The sequence below is a fragment of the Pipistrellus hanaki genome (assembly GCF_964339955.1).
Source record: "Pipistrellus hanaki genome assembly, chromosome: 6".
Lineage (NCBI taxonomy): Eukaryota > Metazoa > Chordata > Mammalia > Chiroptera > Vespertilionidae > Pipistrellus > Pipistrellus hanaki.
The window spans coordinates 85,941,629-85,964,564 of NC_140508.1; positions in this window are offsets into that span (position 1 = coordinate 85,941,629).

The window sequence follows — 22,936 nt, forward strand, 5'->3', positions numbered from 1 at the left end:
AGTGGCCTGGTTGCCCCACACAGCCTGCTGTTTGATCATTATTTTGACGTCATCCTGGACAATTTGCATATTCCTCTATTATTAGTATAGATTTTTTTTCTTCAGATAAATACCTAGAGTGAATTGCTGGATCACATGGCAGCTCTATTCTTATTTTTTTGAGAAGCCTCCATACTGTTCTCTAATTTACAATCCCAGCAAGAGTGTCCAAGGGTTCCCTTTTCACCACTTCGCCAGCCCTGTCCCAGATCACACAGTAAATAAGAGGGGAGCCAGGAAATGCAAGCACAAAGCCAACTCTGAAAGATCAGACCTGCTGAGTTGATATCCCAAGGACACTTGGAATTATCCCACACTAAACCATGTGGGATAAATTACCATATAGATGACAGGAAAGATGGGGATGGATATTTCGAGGGTAAGATAATCTTATGTGCATAAATTATAGTCTCCGGTGTGGTTTATGGTTAATAATTGGCTGCAGGCGAGCCCACTGGCACATGCAGTGCTGCCCTCTCCCTCGCCCTCTAGGAACCATTGCATGGGGCTGCAGAGCAGAAAAGGCCCTCTGAGAAGAAACCAGGATGGACTCTGCCAAGGACCTGACAAAATGTCTATGACAGCCTGTGACATATTCTTTGTGATTCAAAGTAATAAAAGCTTGTGTATCTGACTCTATGCTACACATACATTCTTTAAAAAAAAAATAGAGAGAGAGAGAGAGAGAGGTACTGAGTCTTTACTTGCATTCAAGGAAATTTTTTTCTTTGCCTTGATGATGTATTTCCAACAATCAGAGCACTCTGTTGTGATAATTGCTAAATCACCAAGGATCTTTCCACTTAGCTACTTTTAATGTAGGCATCCCTCTGTGAGGGTATGCAGGTGGTAACATTACTGAGACATGAGCCAATCTCTACTTGTGATTTCCTATTCTGTGATGGCAGAGACTAGGTTGATGGGAGCAAACTCTCAATCCGAAAGTGAATGATGTGTGTAATTCATAAATACTTTAAAAATGCAGACATAATCTTTTTAGCCAAACTGTCATTAACATGATCATAATTATTATCATCAACCATATTATGTACTGAACTCTCTATCTGGATATAACAGAGCAATTATATATTCTTACTTGACAATAAAATTTACATACAATCTCTCTTTTGGTGGCCCACAACCAATTTGAGAGGCAGAGTATGTACATTAAATATAATATATTTGAACAATATTACTTAAGAGTCTCATACATGTGATAGACACAAATAGATAGAAGTTTAGGGATATGTAGTGCTTTTCTAATGTTAAACATTGGCAATAGTAAGCTCAGGTGACCTGGGCAGAGCAAGCAAGATACTGGTTTCCCCAAAAAGCAGAGACGTGATGATGTTTAATGAATTGTCAGGAAGTTGAAATGTTAGCACAAATTCTCTCTTTAGCCCTAACATATGTGACAAACAGTAGTCAAAAACAATTAATTGAACAAAAATCGGTTTTATCCCTTTCAAATTTTAGCTCTGACAGTTCTAACGGTAACAATTCCCTTGGATCTAATGACCATCATCCCCTTAGGTTTTAGGCACTTATTTGCTAGCAGAATCTCATTAGGCAGTGTGAAAAATGTAGACCCTTGTAAAATTACACATCAAAGAGAATTGGAAGCTCTGTTGAAAGTGCCTGCATTTGTGGGAAATGGAGGAACAGACCTGGAGTCGCTCTTTAACAATCTGCATATGACAATTTACTTGGGCCCTGCTGTCAGTGTGGTGGGCTCAGGATCTCAACATCACAGAATCTTCTCCGGAGAACTGGATAAAAAAGCTGATATGCTTTTAAATTTGGGGAATATTTTCGTGACTAGATGGGAGTGCTATAAAATGACTTCGGTTGATGGGTTTGACAAGAATCTGACAAAATCTTGTTATTAAAGGAATGTTAATGTTGAGATTTTGAATATGAAAAATACTCATAGGAAATTAACATGAAAGTTACCTTGACTTGTTAACTAGCTGTAGTTTATTCCATATTATTTTATATTCATAAATATGTCTGTGTGTCTTCGTAGGTAGTTTTATAATTTGTTTATTTTATATATTTATTTTTTAAAGATATGCTTTATTTTATTTTTTAAATATACTTTTATTGATTTCAGAGAGAAAGGAAGAGGAAGAGATAAAAACATCAATGATGAGAGAACCGTTGATCAGTTGCCTCTTGCACGCTCCCCACTGGGGATGAAGCCTTCAACCTGGGTAGATGCCCTGACTGGGACACCTTACCATGCCCTCCTGGGTTAGAGGTCGATGCTCAACCACTGAGCCATGCTATCTGGGCCTTAGATGTTTATAACCGAGGAACTAGAACCCACCATATATTTTTGTCTTAAAAGCAATGAAGTTGGTAAGTAGTAATAAGCTCAGCAGATAATAAGAAAGAATTCATTTAAATAAATGAATTGCAGACACAATTTCCTAATATCTTTTCTGACTTCTTCCCTGTTAATAAACCCCAGCAATCATCCATGTTGGCTTTAACCAATCAAACCTCTCTTACTGAATTTCCTTACCTGACCAGCCAAACAATATCATGGGCAGCCTTAGTTCTTCCTGAACTTGCCCTTCAGCAGCAGCTGTACAGTTTGTACTCACGCCTGTTTCCTGGGTATGCAAATTGTTGTTGTAGCCCAGAAAGAGGTCCTCTGCAGAATTATGGAGGGTCAATGGGCTGTGCCTTCATCAGAATTTGTCAGCAAACTTCTTAACTTGTGTCCCCAGCCAGGCCAGGAATGAACTATACAGCCAAGCTTCCATTGAGAGGGTTGAAACTGGGGAGTAAGACAGATTTGATTGGTTAAAGCCAACATGCCTGATTGTTGGGGTTCATTAGCAGGAAAGAAGTCAGAAAAGGTATTAGGAAATCTTGTCTGCTAAATATATACTCACTGTAAGAAAACAAACAACAATAAGCAAAAAATTTATATATAAGTAAGGATATAAAAGCTGTACATTAAATATGGAACATTCAAATCCAGAATGAAGCATTATGTTTCTTTTATTTAATTAAAAAATAAATGTTTTTCAATTTTATTATATATATATATTATATATATATATATATATATATATATATATATATATATATATATGATGCATGCCATGGATATATATGTATATATCCATGTATATGTATATTTGTTTTGTTATATATCCATATATTTTGTATTGCCCCATGGACTACCTACTACGTTTTGTACCTGATGACCCTGGGCTCAGTAAGGAAGAAGGACATTCATGTATAGAAGTTCTCTATACCTGTTCTTACATTGTGGTTTCTCAGATCTGTTTCCAACATCATTTTAAAACCACTTTTTAAAAATAGAAATTCCCTAAATTTCTAACCAGCTGAAGGAACTCCTTATTATGCAGGGCTATTGTATTAATTCTTTAAAAAGTATTGTTTCTATCACTTCAATGGTTCATGGGGAGAGATGGGTGAAAAACACATGACTTATTATTGGAAATGAAAGTTCTTTCTAAAATTCTCAATATTTCCCTATGCAGTTGAATTCAATAAGTTTATTGAGTATGTATCAAAATCAGAGCAGCATGCTAAGTGCAAGGAGCTAAGGCACACATACAAATGACCAACACAGTCTTAGACAGACAAAGAACTTTAAGTCTATAAAAGGTCAGGGAACAAATGAGTTTCATGTACTATTTCCAGTGCCATTATAGCAAGTATTTATAGAGAACAACCTTATGTGCCCAAAAAGGTTACAATCAGAGACGAGGATATGCTAAGGAGAGGCAGAATGCTCAGGGCAGGGCAAGGCATATTTTCCCGTGTGGAAAGCAGGGCAGATTACGCATCAGATAATCCCTGAGATTAGGAGGTAAATGGTGCTTCCTGCAGCAGACAGATGTGTGTACAGTTACATAGTGGGCTGTAACAAGGACTCTGTGAGAAGGTGGAAGACCTTGAGAAGGATGGCAGAAGGAGGCCAGGGTGAGAATGTTGACGAGGGATTAGAGGGGAATTTGTGGTTGCAGTAGGCAAAAGTAAAAAGTGATCCAATGGAAGGAAGATATAAACTTCAAAATATAAAAGCATAAGACGAGGATCAATAGAAATGTCATCGAATCTGCAGAAAGGAAGGTGGTCCAGACCAGCAGTTGCCAACCTTTCTGAACTAACAGACAAGCAGTGATCCGTAGGCCACTGGTGGCAGACTGTTCTAGATGGCCAGATGCCATTACTGTATACTAAGGAAACCCCAACCCATTTTTATCCATTTCAAGTATAATCCTCAATATGCAAATGCAACTCAGTAATTGATTCAATGGTATTGATATCAGGTAAGTTATTTTAACTAAAAAAATTCTAAAATGTAGGCATTAAAATAATTTCTCTAAAGCTGCACATAATATCAGCAACAGATACAGGATGAAAATTCACCTGTAGTTCTACTATACAGTTATAAAATATGCATGTGTGTGTGTGTGTGTGTGTGTGTGTGTGCGTGCGTGTGCACGCGCGCACACATGTAATTTGCACATGCTTTTTCTGCTTTTGGTTTTATGTATTTTACTTAATGCACATGACATTGAAAAATATGATTATCCTAATTTATGGTGAGTATATGCAAACAAAAAAAGAGCAACAGTAAAATGAGTCTGTCTCCATTGCTGAAAATACACTCCATCACATGAAGTCTCATCTATAATTGATCCCTTAGGGAGCGTATGATAAGCAGTTATTTACCTGGCTGAAATGAATACTGTGGAAAATCACAGCTTTTACTATTTCCTCTAAGCTACCGCTTTCTTTGTGTTCATTAATGTTTCCCAATTTCATTTACTTATTAGATTTGGTTGTTGACTCTACCGCAAGCAATGGTTTCTAAACAGATAAAATGAAATTGGAATTGCTCAATTACTGAAGTTTTATTTTTGCCTTATTTATAAATGTTTGGCTGAAAAAAAATGACTTAATTTACACTGGTGAAGAGTTTGGTGGGGTATTGCTGCACTGAAATATTTTGTGATGTCATGTTAAAAATATCGACATGCAGCACAGCCGGCGAGGCTCAGGGATTGAGCCTCCATCTACGAACCAGGAGGAAATGGTTCAATTCCTGGTCAGGGCACATGCCTTGGCTGAGGGCTCAATCCCCAGTATGGGGCATGCAGGAGGCAGCTGATCAATGATTCTCTCTTATTACCGATGTCTCTATCTCTCTCTCCCTCTCCCTTCCTCTCTGAAGTCAACAAAAAATACACACTAGGAAAATAATGAAAAGCCAGTAATAGTGTTTCAATGTTATCTAATACAGAAATTAGCTGGGGTATTATCACTGAGCTCTTTGGGTGACTGTGGGGCAAATAATATACCTAAGGATTAAAAATGTCAGTTCCAATAGGCTGCAGTAAGTCTCTGCCTTTGACTTTAATTAGGGGGATGCTAGGGAGATTCGCAAATCCAGATTGTTCCAGAAAACGAGCAGGTTGTGTGTACAAGATCAAATTGTGGTCAATACTCAGGATGTTTTCAGAAAATTGACAAAGTAAATGCAGATTAATCACCAGGACCAGATGGCGTCCGCCCAAGGGTTTTAAGGCAGTCTCTGGTGAAAACGAGAGACTGCTGGCCATGTGCAATGAAACGTGCACCAGATAAGGGATTGTTTGCAAATTCCACTCCTTCAGGAGGGGTTCCAGGGAGCTGTATTTGGAGAGTATATTTCAGTAGACACAAACACAGCATGTCTATAGTAAGGAGCAGTCATTGCACACTTTCAAAATGTTCATTCTTTTTATTTAAAAAGAGGTTGATAGGCTCATTCACGTTTAAAACTACTTTCCATGAATTTCATATTCAATTATGTAAAATTTACCTTTGTTTGAAAATTGAGTTATCATAGTAAATATATGTGTGTGTGTGTGTGTGTGTGTGTGTGTGTGTGTGTGTGTATGGCTGGCAACTCTATATATTTCCCTTATTACAATACTTTATTTACCAATGGCATATTTCCCAGACCTAGAATGAACTTTCCAAAAATTCATCTGGAATAAAAAAGACTGACCCCGAATAGCTGCAGCAATCCCGAGAAAGAACAGAGTAGGAGGGATCTCAATATCAGATATCAAGCTGTATTACAAAGCCATTGTTCTCAAAACTGCCTGGTACTCACACTTTCTGTCCCATTGACACTGGATTTCTTGCTGCTCCTTAACATACTTCAAGGATTTTGCCTTTGCTTTTTTATCTGTCATAATTCTCTACTTCCAATTCCAGTTTTCATTCACTCTGGTATTTCTTAAATTGTATAAGTCTCAAAATTAATAAGCAAAAGTACCTTGTAATCATTTTCATTTGTGATGAGGTTGATTGTACTAAACTATTGTTTAAAATCTAACAACATGTAAAACTCTTTATATCAGTACAGAATTTATACTATACACATAAAAATGTTAATAGCAGCATTAGACAAAAGGTGAAAGCAACTCAAGGATTCATCAACAGATGGATGGATAAGGAAAATGTGGTATATACATACAATTCAATATCATTCAGCCTTAGGAAGTCAGAATATTCTAATACACATTGCAACATGGGTGAACCTTGGGGACGTTATGGGAAGTGAAATACGTCAGTTACAAATGACAAACACCATATGAATCCACTTATATAAGGTAGGTAGAGTAGTTAAATAAAGACAGAAAGTACAATGGTAATTGCTAAAAAAATGAAGAGCTATTGTTTGAAAGTTTTGCAAACATGAAAAGATGCATCGCAGTGATCATATAAAAATAATGTGAATATATATAATGCCAATGAATTGTATACTTAAATGTGGTTATGATGATATGTTTCATGTTATATGTATTTTATTATAATCAAAACTTTTAACATGTGATCAAAGAATCAACAATAATCTTATGTAATAAAAGAGAAACATGCAAATTAACCATCACTCCACTATGCCCACAGCCAACAAAGATGGAGGTTAATTTGCATATGCAGGTGTGAGCAGAGTGAAGCCTGCTATGAGGTGAAGGGGGCGCTGAGGGAGCTACTGGAGCGGTGCTCCAGGAAGAAGTGAGAACGTGCCAGGTCCTGGGCGGCCTGGAGTGAAGCCAGGGGAAGGAAGGCCTATTCTTGCATGAATATTGTGCAATGGGCCTCTAGTTTACATGTAAAATGTATTTCACAAACAAACAGTCCAGCACATGCAAGACAGCGGAGCAGGAGCTACCTGTTTGCTTTTGGACAAATGATACTCTCTTTCTACCACTTTCTCTCCCTCTTTTCACACTCAGTAGGTTCTGGGAATAGCAACGTAGTATTAGGAACTAACAATAGTCACCCTTCTTTGTTTCTCTTTCCAAAAACACCACCCAAAACTGTATTGCCTTGTGGATACAGGTGAGAAAGACCATCCTTTCATGCAATTAACATGGCTGTGTCCATTATTTGATAAGGCATAGGTTTAAAGCAAAATGCAACTCACACAAGCATATGGAGCCTGATTTATTGATAGTTCACTATCTACCCAGTGCTATACTGGCGGGGTTTCATATGAAATCATTTAATGACCTGATGTTTGAGACCACAACTGCCTGCAACTGAGGTCTATGGATCTGGAGGAGGCTCAGGCCCTTCTGGTGGCTGGGTCAACAACCTGCGGGGTCCCAAAAGCAAGAAAGAGACAAATTGGAAGCGATAAGTGGAGATAAATGTGAGATGTAAGGTTCATTCCGAATGCAATGACCATTTACCAGAAAGCAGATTCGTCTGTAAGCCAATTCTAAAGATCAACACATGTTAAAGGCAAAGGAATCAGAAACAAAGACTGAGCTTTAAAAGCATACAGAAGTGAGGGAAGCTTACGGTGAGCCTAAGAGCAAAAGGCAAGTTGGAAACTATTTCCTGTGGTCAATAGCTTTATCAATATTGACCTTTACCCATTATTTGTACCTCAATTCTAAATGCACAGAGAATTAGCTTTTGACTTTGTGAATTTGATAGGCCATTCAGGATGAGTGCTGTTTGAGATATTTTCTACTAAATCTCCTCATGCTGATTGATCTGTTTTGTACCAAAAAAATCAGGGAATTGAGGGTAAAGTCTAATGGCTCTATACCAGGCATATTCAGCTAGCTGACCATAGTTTGCCTGAAGCAGTGTTGACTATACAATTATAGGATTCCAGGCTCTGTGACAGGCCCTAGAATGGAAAGTTAAGGTATATTTCTTTAACGCATGTGTTATACAGGTGAGAATCTTTAAGAAATATATAAAAGACAATGTGTAAATTTCACAGAACATTGCCAAGGGAAAGTAATTATAAAAGCATAAAGAACAGCATTAGATCATGGAAGTTCAAGGTCTTAAGATGCTAGCTGAATTGAGTTTTAAAGAATAAGTAGGATGTAGCTAAAGGGTACACTTAAGAGAAGGTAGGAGGCAGAAGGAAGAAAATCACAAAGACATGAAGTACAAACTCTGTCACTTTAGTAAAAAATCATAAACAATTCAATATTGCCAGTGAAGGCAAATAAAGACAGGGAATCATGGCCAGCGAGGCTGAGAAGTGGGTAATAATCAGACCATGAAGGGACTGAAATGTCAAGTTATCAACTTTGAGCTTTATCTTGAGGGTGATATTTATATTCAAATTTCAACAAGAGATATTGTGAACAATAATCTGATGATAAGGGCAAAACAAGTACTGTAGTTGGAAGTCTATTGATATTACTTACACAAATATAACAGGATTCAAAGTAGGATAACGGCAAATTGGTAGAGTGAACCTACTCTGGCTCTTGCTGTTTTGATTCACTGGAAATATCATGATCTGAGAGATAGGAAATACTGGACAGAGGAGAAGTTTCAGTGGGATTTGAATTAAAATAAGGATACATTTATTCTGAACTGTCTATAGAGCAGCCAAAGGATATATTCTGTAGGCAACTAGATATCAGATTCAATGAGAAGGCCAGGATTTGGTGGGACAACTCACCAATATCCCAAATCCATGGGCCCAGAATAAATAAGGAAATATGGTCAAGGGCCAAGGTGCAGCCAGAGATATGCTATTATGGGAGGATTTAGATGATACTGAGAAGTTACAAAGAAGTAAGGTGCTCACACACCCAAAGCCTGGGACTGTTTTAAAATATACAGTGTTCATAAAACATCTGAGGTATAGTAAGGAAGTTCTAAAACCATGTCCCATGCTTCCTTTCCTCACTGCAGAACAGTAAGTTAGCGTCACTTCTCAGCCTGGAAGGGGACGCAAGCAATGGGAACATGATGAAGTTTTTAACAAAGGGCGGTGCATTAAGACATCTCTTGGGGAGCTTCAAAAAGAAAGATGGATAGCCCTCGGGTAGGTTTGTTCATTCAGGTAGTTAAACGGTGTTCATCATTGCGGCATCTGGGTGTTTCAAATCTCAGAGCAGCATCATTACTGAAAAAGAGGTAATTCCAACAAAAGAAAGCAAAATAATTTAGCTAAATTGTTGCCTGCAGGACTGAATGACCCAAAAAAACAACACAGACCTTGAATAATCTCACTGAGAAATAAAAGAGGAAGGTAAAAATAAAATAAGCAAAACAGAGAAACACTCACTGGATTAATGATCTTCACTGGTCACCAGTTTATATTGTAGTTCTGACAAATTATTTCCAAAAATCATCCTTGAGTGCGTGCAGGAAGGCTGGGCTGATAAACTGGATTGTATAAATACAATGGGATTTGCCCGAGTTTATATGACACTTCCCTGTTGTCCTCTTACGTTTAAGAAGTTCGCTCATCTGAATTACATCATCTGATCTTCCTTAAATGGAGTTTCTTTCCCCTTGAATCCAACTTTTTAAAGACACTGCCAAGCCATCCATCCCGATCAAGGGAACTAAGTTTGTTCATTCTTCCATAAGCATGACCTCCTAACTTATATCTGTACTTTCTTTGGCCTGACCTGTCACCCTTCCCTCTGTACACCTAGTCTAACTTTATCCCCAGCAACAGCTTTTAGATTTCTTCATAATCATCCTTCAACGCACTCCCTTAACACACACAAGTAGACACAGCTTTTCTATAGCTGTCTAACTTAGCTCTTCTAAATCCTTTTTAAAAATTTTAATGTTTGTTTTATATATTTTTGTTAATCTCTGTAACCTGTGTCTCTATTTTCTTAGTACTGTTCTAATTCAGGATTTATTTTGGGGGAGTGAATATTTTCCATACTATTTCTACATCTAGGATCCTTCTGAACACCTACTCTTGGCTAATTTTGACCTCACGTTGACTACCAAAGGAGTTTAAGATGCTGTTCTCCATGATTCTCCTCCAACAATTGGACTCTCACTAAATTCATATTGTATTTATTGCTTTATGCCACTTAATTTTTGTTTTGGTCTATTTAATTTCTTCTCATTGTTTCTGTAGTAGAAAAATCATTTTCCTAAAGGGCATTTAGTCTTCAGGGCCAGAAATTACATCCTTCATATTTTTTGTATGACAAAATACAGCACTTGTGACAATATCACAGATTCTCAGATGTGTGAAAGGATGAATTAATGTCAGTTCTGCATATACAATTATTTTGTACTTTTTTATAAATGTGTTTCTAATAAGTTCCCTGGATACATGTTAGTGTAACAGGCTGTGAAGCTCTGCAGACCTCAGAAGATGGAGAGGCTGAAAGCAGTGACATGAAAAATCACACAGTGTTTGACTTTTACCCGCTTACGGCTTACGTTCATGCTTATATTTTGTTTCGTATTTTCCCTTAGAGCTCTGCAGGCAGCGGGACATCTGATAATATGACATCTCATCTGAGATAAACGCACTGAAAAGTAACTACTATCTAGTTAAGAGGTTAGGAATACTCCCTGAAAATTCCTGGAAGATCAAAGTGCCTCCGAGTAGAAAAATCACTAAGATGCCTTCCAAGAAGCTGGTGAGGGTCTTAGAAACCAGCAACCAAGAACCAAACATGTGCCCTGATGATGCTCAGCCGCTGAAATGTGCCCTCTGCAGATGATTTTGTAGTTTCAAAGAAATATGAGGGTCATATATAAAAGTATTTCCTTCACTTGTGATCTGTGGCTGGAAAATGCCTAAAGCACAAGAGCCGGCTTCAGGGCCCTGACATTGACTCAGCCTTGACACCTAAACACCTAAGGTGGCAGACTGAACCCATGATGTGCCATCAAAACAAATTGATCTCCTCCTCCCCCGGATGTGGCAGGAAAGCTGCTCTCTGAGTGGGCACAGGAACAAACTTTCCTCACTTTATCTTTAATGCGCTCTGCTTGGAGCCACAGGGCGCCCGCTGTTCCCTCAGAGCTGTGAACTTAACAGATTTAAAAGCTTAGCATGGCTTATTCTTTTTATCAAAAACATCAATCACACAATTTGTTTGTTGCCAGCAAGTTGCAATCATATCTCACTCATTACCACGTGGATGAAAGAGTCAATACAGAGGTGTGGTGAGAAACAGAGCTCAGCAAACATGAAAGATGCCAATGCATCCTTAGAACCATGAGGCTTAATTGAATTAAACAAATACTCTGAAGGCATAGCTAAAAATACACTGTTCTTCCAGTTCTTAAAACAATAATTATAAAAATAGCTAAGACAGAATCCTCTCAGCTGTGTGGTGAGACGCACTGGTATTCTGGATCAGTAATAAAGGACTGAAAATGAAAGGTACCCGGCTGGTTGGCTCAGTTGATTGGACTACTCGCAGGCATGGAGAGGTCAAGGTTAGATTCCAGGCCAGCGCACATGCCCAGGCTTCAGGCGTTCAGGAGGCAGCTGGTCCCTGATTCTCTCTCATCACTGATGTTTCTATATTTTTCTCCCTCTTCCTTCCTCTATGAAATCAATAAAAATCTATTTTAAAAAATTCCCTTGTTCTTGTAGTTTGACGAGAATTTAGAGTAATAGTTGTATGAAACATCTGATGCACCGAGATAGCGTTTGTCATCATTAATCTGCTAGAAGAGAACTTTCATTGGTAGCATTTTCCAGTGGTAGAATACTCTTGCTGTTATATTTAGTATTTCATTAACTTGAGAAAAGTGCTTTAGATTTAAAAATGTTAGTCAATATGTCAGCATTAAAATGTAACAAGGCTCTAGTTTTATTTTTTTAAAGCTTTTCCCTACCTTTTTGTGAAGTCAATAAAGACCATGTAAGATGATTTCCTTGTTTATTATGATCCTGATGCCTGGAAAAACGTTTTCACAAGCCAGATAATATGCCTTTGAGAGGGGCCCGCCTGAAAACTAGTGCTCCTAGACTTGTTCTTGAATAGCAACAGTCTAGTACTTAGTGGCTCTAGGGTTCAAGCTTTGCTTTGCTTTTTTTAAAATATATTTTATTGAGTTTTTACAGAGAGGAAGGAAGAGGGATAGAGAGCTAGAAACATTGATGAGAGAGAAACATTGACCAGCTGCCTCCTGCACACCCCCCACTGGGCATGTGCCCACAACCCAGGTACATGCCCTTGACCAGAATCGAACCTGGGACCCTTGAGTTCGCAGACCAACGCTCTATCCACTGAGCCAAACCGGTTTCGGCCAAGCTTTTGATTTTAATTTATAATAGACATTTTCTAAAAATATCAATTTTAGCATAGTTGAATCCATTGACAATTTTTTATATAAATTAATATTTTAGTAAAATATCTGTCTGTTATGCATCCCCTCCTTCCTAAAGCCTTTTGTATCTTCACTCATGTTCCAACTTTTTTAAAAAACTTGTTTCTGTTTGAAGGTTGAAATAATGGAAATAAAGCTGTTATAATTAGCCCTGTAACTGAACTAAGCTATTATTTAAATGATCTTATAAAATAGATGAACAATTATAATTGCATTGTGAAAGTAAACAAAAATGTCTTTATTTTTATTTATTATTCTTATACAATTACTAGAGGCCCAGTGGACGAAATTCATGCACAGGTAGGGTCCTTAGCTGCTGCCTGCTGCTGGCCTGGGTCACAGCCAGTGATCCAACTCCCAGTCAGTTGAACTACCAAGGGGACACTTTGCATATTTTATATATATATATATATATATATATATATATATATATATATATATACACATATATATATATACATACACACACACACACACACACACACACACACACACACACACATATATATATATATATATATATATATATATATATGGCTGTACCTTAAAAAAGTAAATATTAAAATTTTTGTCTTTTAACTGGAAACTTAGGTTACTTTACATGTATTGTGATTACTTATTTATTTGGATGATTTTCCCTTTTCATTTTCTGCTTTCTACATATCCTCATATTTTCTCTGCTTCCTTTAACTTTCTCTTACTGCATTCTCCTTGATTGTAAGTATTCCCCCCCACCCCTATTGTTTTGGAAGTTATATACTGACTGTTTTTTTAAAAAAATGTAGGCTTACTAAAATAAAGTTTCAAAATTTCTACCATCCTCAGGTCACTTTAAATATGACTATGGCCTCCCATTTTTTAATGCTGCTTTGGGGAGCTACCTCCCCAAGGTGTGTATTTGCGATTGGTCGAGAGTACCTCTCCTCTTAGTGGTGGTATGATCCAACACGGTTCCTAGTTAATTTTCAGTGAATACTGCTTGAGATCCCACCTGTGTAAGCCTGAATATAACATGATCATATTAATGAACTGACCGTTCTTTGTTGTATAATCAGCTTTAGAAGACAATTCACTGTGCTTTTATCCATTGAATATATAATGATAAAAGTGTAATATGCTAATTAGACCAGACATCCTTCCGGGAAGCCGGGGTCCCGGGTTCCAGAGGGCAGCCGGTGCGGCAGCCGGGAAGGAAGGCCTGCTCTTGCCCAAATTCCGTGCACTGGACCTCTCGTCCTACGAAATAAAGGTCTCACTTCACCGTATTTGTGTATACATTTCACACATGGATGTTCCTTTTCTCTCCCATCTCCTTTATAGTTCCTGAGATAATGTAATGACTGCCAATGTAATAGGAGTTCTTTTCAAAATTGTCCACTTTTAGACATTGCTGCCTATAATGGGCAATAATGCATTTAAAAAGTGGAAATAAATTCTTTATGCCAGCTCTTTATTACCTTCTAGGAAATGGCCATATTGCCTTCTTTTCATTGATTTGTTTATTCCCTGTAACCTACTGAATGATGATACATATAATGATGTGATTGCAGCAGTGTTTTAACACTAAAATGTCTTCAAAATGAGCCATTTTGGGAAAAAATAAAAATGAAAGCCCATGAGCAGAAAGCTATCTTTTTAATAATCAAAGCGTGAGAGGGACATATCTGGAGGCACGCTCTCACCGCCTGACAGGCACATTATGCCTGCAGCTGCAGTCGGAGAGTTAAAATCCCAGTTTTGAAACTGATGCTTAAAATGATCATATTTATCAGCAATGTATTCAGAGTCATTTTTGTTTTTCAGATTGGTTTTGCTTTGACTCCTCTTGTACTTAGTTAAAATTTTCATATACATACATTCTTTTTTCAAGAAAAAAACCCCAGAATTTAAATTATCAATTTAAATGTAATTCAAAGGCTAAATAATGTTTTAAACAAGTGCATTGATTTATTACCAATGTAATTTACTTTGGAACCTATTCTATTTATTTTTGCCTTTGAAGATTACCCACTTTTCTCAACGGCATAAACATTTAAAATTTTGCTTTCTAATTGGGGCTTTTAAATCACAATTTGTTCCCCCCCCGCCCCCCCCCCCCGCGCCCCCAAATTGTAAAACTTTAGTTCTCTTCCATTGCTGCAGGAGGGTTGCAATATTATATTTTTGTTCATTACACTACCCCAGTCTCTAATTTTCACCTTTCTAATATGTATATTTCTCAACTGCATTCCAGAAGAATTTCACCAATAAGAAGCATCCTATATTATTTGAACCTTTGAAATTCAGCTTTTCTCAGAAGAAAGTCAATTGGTTTACCTGTGGTCGGCAAACTGCGGCTCACGAGCCACATGTGGCTCTTTGGCCCCTTGATTGTGGCTCTTCCACAAAATACCATGGCCTGGGAAAGTCTATTTGGAAGAAGAGCTTTAGAAGAAGTTTAAGTTTTAAAAATTTGGCTCTCAATAGAAATGTCAATCATTGTACTGCTGATATTTGGCTCTGTTGACTAATGAGTTTGCCGACCACTGGGTTATACTATTCCTAATCATTTGATGCATCTATGATCCAAAATCTGACTAATCACATAGGGTGTGTTTTTTTAAGAAGTTAAAACATACCTCAATTGATGTCTCAACTAATTATAACAGTTATGAGTAAAAGTAAGAAAAAGGACTTTAAAAAAATACTGTGTCATTGTGGACAGCATTAAAATCTAGGAAATGTAGAACTCTGCCTTTGCCTTCAATATATGTACAATTGTGCCTTCAAAAGAAAACTAAATACCTGAAAGGTTAATAATGGAAAGATAAAAACAAATAAGCAAACAATAAATAGGCAACAGCAGGCGATGCCAATTGATTGGTGAGCACGGGAGTGATACAGAGACCAACTGGCATTAGTTCAGAGGAAGGAAAACTTAAAAACAGAAACCTTGAAGGATGATTATGACCTGAGAGAGAAAGTTATTTGCATGTTTAGCTACTCTGAAGATAATGAAAGGCATTCTAGTCTAGCGGAAAGATAATGCTGGCCTTTGTCTGGTAACCGGTAATAAAACAACTTAGTCTGACATGAACAGCTCATCAATAATGGATGTTTGAATATTCCAGTCTTTCAACCTGTGTAAGTGAATTACTTTTGGGTCATTATATCTACCCAAAAGTCATTTATTTTAATATGCATTTGGGTGACAATATTTGAATTGTAAATACTTCTACTCATTTTTCTTCCTTTCCATTTTAGCTTGAATGTAAATCAACTTGGTGGCAAGAAACATTTCTCCTGCACTGGATTTTCACCCCACACACGGGAGAGGAAGGCATGGCCTCTCCATAGGACTGCTTTCCCAATATTACAGGCGTGGGAGCTCCCGAAGAACATAAGAAATGAGTTAAACCCTCACAGAACTGTATATGTGGAAACAAATCTAAACAAGCTGGTGTTTTTATATATTTGGACGTAAGTGCAATACTTGAAGTTTAATCTGAAATTTCGTTGTTGTTAATCCTCACCTGAGAATATTGATTTTTAGAGAGAGTGGAAGGGATGGGGGAAAAAAGAGAGGGAGAGAAACATCGATGTGAGAGAGACCATTGATTGGTTGCCATGTCTTCCCCCCTCCACCCCCCACCCCTCCAGCAACTTTTCTCCCCACCAGCCCAGCCCACTTGTGCCTCAGTCTGAGATCAAGCCTGCAGATGAGAGGTATGTGACTTGGACTGGAACCGAACATGGACTGACACTCTCTCCACTGAGCCAAACAGGCTAGGTCTTAATCTGAAATATGAGCTCATCACACAGCTCCTACTATACTACAAACCATAGATGAGAGCTATTGTTTTAAGAAAGGCTATATGAATGAAAAGGGCATATATTGAAACCCAGAGTTAAGTAACTTGTCCACCGTTATGGGTGAGATATCTCCCTGTCCAATACAATACACTCAAAACAGATAAAAGGGCGGGTCCTGAAGCTCACTGTTTGGGGGGGTTTTCCTCCACAGCTTTGTTTTAAGGCTGCCCTAAAATAAAGTGCCCAACACACACCAAGCCACCTATCTGAAATACCAAGCTTGGTGTATTTTTCTTCTTCCTTAGCTGACTGCAAAGGATAATCCACATGGCTGTTGGTTGAGCTGAGGTCAAAGCAGTAGGATGGATGGCATGGGCATCAGGGCTACCTGCTCAGACAGTTGGCTTGTAGCCTCAGCCCTGCCCCAAGCCACGTGTGTATGTACCACTTCCATCCTGAAATGAACTTTCACTGGGTCTGGAGTGTCATCCTGTACAGCAAATATTACCGGTTTGATCCCTGGTTGGGGTGCATATGGAAGGCAACAGATCAGAGATCAGTTTCTCTCTCTCTCTCTCTCTCTCTCTCTCTCTCTCTCTCTCTCTCTCTCTCTCTCTTTCTCTCTCTCCACTCTCTCTAAATTCAATAAAAAATATCCTCAGGTGAAGATTAAAAAATACTTAATGGGTCTGTTAGAACCTACCTCGTGATATGCAATTCTATATCCATGGTCACATGACCCATGGTTACAGGACACAAGAACATGCTAGGTGTGTTTTACAATAAGGAATATGGCTTTTATCCTCATCCCAGAATTTGAAGTTTTGACTTTCCTACTGAGGCTTGCTATAAACTCCACAAAACACTTCTGCTTAACTCTGCTCTTTCTCATAGCTCAAAAGATGCTGGGTCACATCACTTAAGTGGCCTTGGCATGTTCTCTAACCATCCCTATCCTAGGGATCAGTCAATGCTGCTAGGCTTTCAGATCACGCAGTGTATGGATGGGTTCCATATTCCCAGGTGTGCCATGCAGTAGCTGTACAGCACAAAGAATCATAATAAGGGTTAGCCTTTTTTCATCTTGGTGTGAGGTGCAAAATGTGGTAATTCATATTATTCTCCTAATGGAACATTCTGGCATGTACTTAACCACCAATGTGATGGACCCATGCAAATGCATTGTGGTTAGTTTCCACTTTCTTGAGTGCATGTATCTTTCCAAGATCTGCAGCACACTGGACCCTCTTTTCATTGGCCTAGTCATCATGGTGCCGTTATAACAGATACATGCCGTGCTCTGTGGGATAGCCAGACTTTATTATAATCAGGCTACATTACAGCAGAGGAAGGAAGGATAAATGTATAATATCCATTCTTTGTGAATTCAAATAGTTGCTAATCCTCTTTTATGAAAGAAACAGCAAACAATACAATCGACCAGATTCATAGCCACATATTTCCTGAGCGACAATGCTCTGTGTGTATTTTCATGTTTTTACCTCTTCTGGGCTGTACGGTTAAATAGCAGACAAGTCCAGGAAGCTAGAGATTCTATTTCACTTCTGAGATTTAGAGACTTCTCTCTCCCTGGAAGTATTTGTTTACATTTAAAGGGTGGTACAGATCCGGGGATTTTTTGCTCCTCTTTCCTCACTGTCTGGTCATCAGCACAATATGCTAAAGGACCCTTTTGGGTGAGATTGGTCCTGTCATTGCCATTGAGTTGCATAGTCTATTCATGCTGACAACTGTCCCCTCCTTCAATCATTATGTCTGCTTCCTAGAAATGGCTTAGGACTAGAAATGGAGCCAAGGACTGTGACATTTTGTTTGGACAACTGCTCCCAATCTCCTGATCGTCCATCCTTAATTGTTTCTAACGGTCCAGTCTGAGCTGCACCCTTGTTTGGATGTTCATATATTTTGTTTCTAGGAATGTCTTTGGTGGTTGTGGTGGAGGTTGCAATCAGGGGAGGAAGCCGGGGTTCTGAATTAACTTTGAGCAAGTCTGGAGAGCTGGCTGTTAATAAGGATGAGAGAGGTGGATTACTTCCCGAGGCTCATAGGATTTGGAGAAATCTCAGAATTCAGTTTTGGAAGAGATAGATATTCGTGATGACCCCTCCCATATGCTCGCTTTCCATTGTTTCTCGCCCAGGACCACGGTTTTTGGCTCAGCAGGTCTGCCTCTCCATTCCTTGGAGCTTGGTAATTCTTATATTCAACTTTTCCGCCTAAGGTTAGGCTACCAAGGAGAACCTCTGGGTTTTATAAGTGGCTGTTAGTTGCCTGTTAATTAGTTTGCTTTTTGTTACCTTCTTAAAATCTGGAATATCAATGGAGTTTAGCAATAGCTATATAATTCCATTATATTAGTAATTACTGTTTCCTTCATAATTTTCCAACCAGATACATCATACCCACCGATCCAGTCTTCCACCAGCATAGGATGCCAGTTCATCACCAGTGAGAGTTATGATTCTATGGCTGTTCCCACCAGGGAGGGTAATCTCATTAACACCTGGGTAGGGATTGATCCAGCTCTAAAACTCCATCCTTATGGCCTTCTGCTTGGATTACTTCCAAGAGTACTTTCTTTGGCAACTACATCCTAAGGGACAGAAGGTAGTGGGCGGTACTTACTGAAGGATACCTTTGCGGACAGTAAGCGGGAAGAATGGGAAAAGAGCAGGTTTGAGCGGAGGAATAAGTAAAGCTGCAATGCTGGCCAGGGATCAGCCTCAGCGAACCACACAGAGAGCCTGGGTTAACACCACCCACCATAACTGTCCCTCAGCAGGCCCAAACAGCCAGGCCTCACTACCTGTGCGATTATCGCATGCAGGCTGTCCCGAGAAAAGTCTGACCTTGTGGCGGTTCTCTACAGATGAGCCAATCCCCAACGGGCCTGGCAGCTGTAGGCTGTTTGCTGAATGCACTCCTTGGGTCAGAAATACCCCGTGGTATGTTGTAGCAGCATATCTTCCTTTCCATGAGGACCATATGGTGCCGCTAATTAGCGCCGGCATTCAGAGTGAGCAAATGGAAATGTTACAGTCCACATCCACCAAAGTAATATTTGATTATATGTTATACCCTAGTCAATAAGGCAGCATGTCTCCATTACCAGAATAATAGAGTTATGTCCCTGTTAGCTTTAAATGCATCCGTTTCCTTATAAAGAGAAGCTTACAATAGGAAACATTACTGTTCTAATTATGAAAAATAAAGCCTTTGTCTGAACTCCCACTTTCCTCTGTGGTGGACCTTTTGCTTAATAACTGCCACGTATAACTCCTGACTAGCCATTGTTACCGTGGCCTATGCTTCTGCTCTGCGTTATCTAGGTCCTTGTCTTAATTCCCTTATCCCCTCTGCACATGTGCAGAGGCAGGCAAAGCAGAACATGGACAATATGCCAGATATCTGAAACCACAGTTAACTTGTGAATTGATTTGTACAGGGAATTGCTTCAACAATTTAAGCCCGTGTATTTGATGGATTCCAAATAATAGTTGTATTGTCTTTGCTGATTAGTTTTTAACTTGAATTATAAAAACAGTTGTTTCAATTTTTCTTTTCACCTATTGCAAAAGCACAGGAGAGTTTATTATAATTAATCATTTATTAGATGTCTGTTTACTGTGGAAACTGAAGTCTTAGGCTAGGAAAATATTTCATGAATATAACTGGTAATATAGAAATAAAGATAAACTAAACTTTCTAAAATATTTTCATAAATATGGTAACCACAGTTTATTTCCATTACGGTGTTGCTTTTGTAGTAATTGCATTGATAAAAATGTGACAAGTGGTCAAATAAGTAATAATTTACCCATGGCACAAGTCACTCTAAGTGTACAACAGGGGGTCAAAAGAGTAAAAATATTTGTTTAGTTCTTTCCTAGAGGATAAAATTTATGAAATAGAAAACCTTCTTAAATATAAAAATAAATTTCAAGACCTTTGATTAAAATGAAAGTACAAAACAATATATGCACTTAATAAGTATATGTTTTGCCTTAAATTGTTTACTTTTTATATGACAAAAGCAATACCTTCTGAAATGGATTACGCAAATTGTTTTAATATAAAGATTTAAAATTGGCCTCACAAGGACTTTTACATCCAAGATGGAGTAGCATGGACCACATTTACTCCCTTTGCAGATAACGACTGAAAATCAAGTTGAGTGTACATCAAGCAATGGTACTCAAGAGAGTCAACATCCTATAATAAAAAATAGTAATCTCTAAAAGATGAAAAACAAATGGGGATATATTCTGAGTCATAAAACTAGTCTCAGTAAGTTTAAAATAATTCGAGCAATACAAAGTATGTTTTAAAATTGTACTGCTATTAAATTAAAAATTAATAACAAGATATCTGGAATATGCTTCAAATATCTGCAAACTAAATAATCTATTTGTACATAACTCATTGGTTAAACAAGTAATCAAAAAACAAAATAAAAAGTGTTTTGAACTGAATTAAAGTAAGATGATTACATATCAAATTTTGGGGATGCAGTTAAAAAATAGGAGAATATTTATAATATCAAATGCTTATATTAGAAAAGGCTGACCTCAATTTAAGAATCACATTTTCCATCTTAAAAACTGGAAAAGTTTTTAAGATGGAAAACTCTAAGCATGCACATATACAAAAATAAATTTCCTCTGCATTTGGAATTTTTTGTAAATTAATTTTTGTCTATATTTTCTATTTACTTTTTATTTATTTTCTATTTTTATTTCTATACTTGCTAATACATTCTAAGATAAACCTTTCATAAATAAGGGTGATTTAGGTATACTGAAATAAATAAGTTTTATTTATCAGTTAAAATAATAAAATAGAAAATACAGAAAATCAAGGAAACCAAACCTAGTTGATGCAATAAATTACATTGATAAAACTCTAGCTACACTGATCAAGAAAAAGAACACATAAATGACCAATATAAGGAATGAGTGGTGGAAATCACTAAAGTAGGTTTAGAGTTGTGAATATGCAAAGCACACAGTTAATAAAGCTATTGTAATAATACTGACCTGCATATCTTTTTCCATACAAAAAACTGTAAGCCTGCTTTTTCCCACCCCCTGTATTTCCAAATAACATATTTGATAACTATTTATATGGAGAATATATAAAGAATCCTCAAAATTCAATTCAGATACTCCTTGACTTACAAGGGGGTTATGTTCCAACAAACCCACTCCATGTTGAAAATATGTTGAAAATGCATTTAATACATCTGGACCCCTGGACATCATAGCTCAGCCCAGTCTACCTTAAATGTGCTCAGAGCACTTACATTAGCCTACAGATGGACAATCAAGTATCTTGAATTTCACCTCAGGAGTTAAGTGCTTTCCTTTCTTTTCACAGAAACAGGAGACACAGATGGAATTTTTTTTTTGTGTGTGTGGTTTTGTTTTTCTTAACAAAAAGTATCACCTAAGGATATTTTCCCATTGATTTTTAGAAGGAACGGAAGAGAGGGAAAGACAGAGACATACAGGGTGGAAGGAATGGATCAGTTGTTTACCCTGGTGACCACGTGGCTAACTGGGAGCTGCTCTCTGCTGCCGCTTCTCAACACCTGAGAGGGGACTGTCTATTATGCTTTCCAGGAGAAGGTCCGAATTCCAAATTCAGGGTGTGGCTTCTACTGCGTGCAAATCGCTTTCACACCATCATAAAACCACACAAATCATAGGTGAAACCATTGTAAGTAGAGGACTGTCTGCAGTAAATAAAAAACCACTGCAAACAACCTCCTAAAAATAAGCAAGATTCAAACAGACACTTCATTTCACCATATGGATTACAGAAGAGCACATGAAAGATGCTCACTCAACATCGCTGGCCTTGAAGAGTCCTCACATTCAACCTGGGGACTCAGCTGCCTATCTGACCTTGTGAAACCAGAAGCATGGCCACTAACGTGTCCACGAAGATGTGAAACAACCAGAATGGAAAACATTGAAAATGTCAAGCAGAGCCAGCGCTCTGTAAAAACCATTTGGCAGTTCCTTCAAAAGGTAAAAGCACAACTAACTTACAGCCTAGACCAATGTTCGGCAAAACGTGGCTCGCGAGCCACATGTGGCTCTTTGGCCCCTTGAGTGTGGCTCTTCCACAAAACACCAAGGCCTGGGCGATTCTATGTTGAAGAAGTGGCATTTGAAGAAGTTTAAGTTTAAGTTTAAGTTTAAAAAGAAATTTCAATCATTGTCCTGTGGATATTTGGCTCTGTGGACCGATGAGTTTGCCGACCACTGGTATAGACATTTCCACGCCCATGTGTTCACCCAAGCAGTTTGGGAACGATGTCTACTTAAATGCTGACAGCAGTTTATTTGTAAATAGCCAAGAACTGAAAACCACACAAACGTTCAGGAACATATTCGGGGTGAACATTTGTGGTATATGTCCACATGGTGAATACTGATCAGCA